This window comes from Triticum urartu, chromosome 6A (assembly GCF_056163025.1).
Source record: "Triticum urartu cultivar PI428250 chromosome 6A, HENAU_Tu73, whole genome shotgun sequence".
Classification (NCBI taxonomy): Eukaryota; Viridiplantae; Streptophyta; class Magnoliopsida; order Poales; family Poaceae; genus Triticum; species Triticum urartu.
In genome coordinates, this window is record NC_141878.1 from 225,472,309 (window position 1) to 225,475,115 (window position 2,807).

Genomic DNA, 2,807 nt, shown 5'->3' on the forward strand with positions numbered 1-2,807 from the left:
GACGGGAAACTGACCATCACAGTTTGCTGTCAGATAACGGCGTTAATCATGCATTCCACGTCATCATCCAACATGGCGGCCAACATAGATCTGACATGGCAGCCCATGTAGTACTCGGCCTAATCAGAGTTTTGGCCCACAAAATTTCAACTCTGTCCAAGACTGTCGGCCCATCATAAGATTTTTGGCCCATTAAATGTCAGATCTGTCCAAGGCCCACTAATTTTAATTGAGATATTAGCCGATCCATTTGTTTCTCTTGGTCCACGGAAAACTTTAAGTCAATAAGAATTTTTTTGATTATGTATGCTCATTGCCTTATAAAGAAAAAGGAAAATTGCATAAACATACCAGGTAACTAAATTTTACTTTTACCAAAAGGAAGAAATACACAACAAAAAACTTTACAGATTTTCTTTCTAGATCTAGCCTACTAGTTTGCTCGGAGATATTCTGCCACCACATCAAGCGCCGATCTAGCCTTCGCAGGACATCAATCATAGTTCATCGCCATTGTTTTTCTGGCACAGATCTGGCAAACTTCTTTAAAACGATTTAGAAGAAAAAGACACCACCAGAGACACCCTTCGTGAGGCGTTTGCTGCTGTTGCTCGTTGAGGAGGCGCTGATGTGGGGGCATCTTGTGTAGGCGGGGAAGTGGCCAGCCAGCGGTTTAGCTAGATCCCGCGAGCGGTATGACATCGTCGATGTGGCCGACGACCCAAGCGAGGCGGGAAGGTCTGAACAGGACGCTCGTGTCCGAATCCAGCCGGATCCCGACGAATTAGAAGGAGAACGGCGGCTGGGAGGTGACCTCGGGCGATGCCATGGACACTCGGCCTCCATTGCTGCAAGGAGGAGACAGATTAGAGAGGAGAATATAGGAGAGAGAGAGAGAGAGGCGGCGCAAGGCGTGGCTCACCGGCGTGCTGCGGTGGGAGGTGCGGGCACCGACCCTTCGCGCGGACGGCGGCGTCCGACAGCTGCGAGCTCTGGAGTTCCTTGGCGTGGCTGCTGCTGGCATTGGTGCTCGGTGCTCGCGTTCGTGTGGCTGTGTGAGAGGATAAGAATCGGGGAAAGAACAAATAGAGAGTAGAAGGAGCAGGGACCGTTGGATCAGCTAAGGATGGACGCTGGAGAGGCGTGATCCGTGGGAGGCCTTGTTCAGCCAATCAGAAGGCAGTAGGCTAGAAAAACTCATATGTTAGTATAAAAACTTCCGGTGTGTGTTTATATTATAGTCGTAACGTAATACAGTGGTTTTCTGGCACTAGCAATGCATTGAGGTCCTGTGTTCAAAACCCACGTACTACTATTTTCCTGGTCTTTTTTTTTTCTTTTTTACTTAGTTTCGTTTTACTAAATTTAATTCGTCCTTGGACATGGATAAATGAAATGGAATCTGTTTTTTGTACTTTATTTGGAGAGAAACATCTGAACATATTTTTCAACATGAAATCTCATGCTTTTCGGAGTTCATTTTCATTTTAAAACTGAAAAACATAAAACTCCATGTTCGGGGTTGAGTCTTGGCACTCTCGTGTTTGGAATTCATTTCATTTTCTTGTATAAGGCCTAAACATTTTGCCAACCTTTTTAACCACCTGAGTTCAAATTTGAACTTTATTCGTTAAATGTGTAGAATGCACTTAATGACATAAATATAGCAAACAGACTCGGAAAGATGACAAATTTTGACATGGATCATGCAATGGTGTATCTTGAGTGGAGAAAAACTTTCAATGCCAACGGATGAAGCATTGGTCGCTTCGGCTTTGAACTACACTCCCTCTCTCTTGACACTATGTGTTCGTCCTGAGGGATGGTTTGATTTCTAAGCAATATACATCATAAGTTCTGTGAAAATTTCTCTTGGTATTCCTTTCATTTTCTTGTATTCATGGATCATTTAGTGGTGTATCTTAGGTGGAGAAAAAAAATTCAATGCCAACGGATGAAGCATCAGTCACATTCACTTGCTGCCTATAAAAGGAAATAACGAGGGAGGAAGAAAATAAATAATAGAAAGTAACCTAGTACCAAAATAGAGTGGAGAAAAGTTGACATGGATTTGCAGCTCTTGCCATTCTCACACTCTTCTACCATGCATTTCTGGCCATTATTTCACACATTTGCGGTTCAAATTTGAGTTATATTCGTAAATGCCTAGAAATGCACTTAATGACTTAAATATAGCAAACATACCTAAGAAAATATCAAATGAAATAATTTGTTAATATTTTCGCATTAAATAAATTTATAGCTATAATAATTAATTCCCTAAACTTACTGATAAATTTTCATGGACGTCATTTGTATCTTTTTTCAGAATATATGTTTGAATTTTTTTGAAAAAATGTTAAACAATTTTAAAGTACAAGTTGACAAGTGGGAAGGTGCTAACCACTTAAAATTCATATGCTGTTCTTTTTGTATTTACTTAAAACATGCGGCGTACTCCTATAGAATTGTCACACGTACAATAATACATAAATATTTAATATTTTGTCAATTTTGAATGCATTTACAACTTTTTGAATGCACGACGAACATTTTAAAAAATACATTTACAATTTTGAACATCTGAAGAAATACATTTAGAATTTTGAACATTTTAAAAAAATACACACTGAACATTGTAAAATTTGAATGCGTTTACAAATTTTTGAATGCATGACGAACATTTAAATGATCAATGTATATAAAAAAATTGTTCATCGTATATTACACAATAATGCTCAGTCTGTACTGATACAATAATATTCAGTGTGTATTTACAGAAAAACATCGCATACGAAAAAGTTTAG

The 2,807-nt window shown here is 39.3% G+C and overlaps 1 long non-coding RNA gene across 1 annotated transcript; it reads right to left on the minus strand.

Moving 5' to 3' along the window:
• Positions 1 to 355: 355 nt before the first annotated feature.
• On the minus strand, positions 356 to 1,149 carry LOC125548084 (uncharacterized). Its single transcript, XR_007300897.2, has 2 exons — positions 923 to 1,149; positions 356 to 848 (listed from the first exon to the last, which is right to left on the minus strand). It is a non-coding gene; the product is annotated as an uncharacterized LOC125548084 (long non-coding RNA).
• Between the last annotated feature and the right edge of the window lie 1,658 nt (positions 1,150 to 2,807).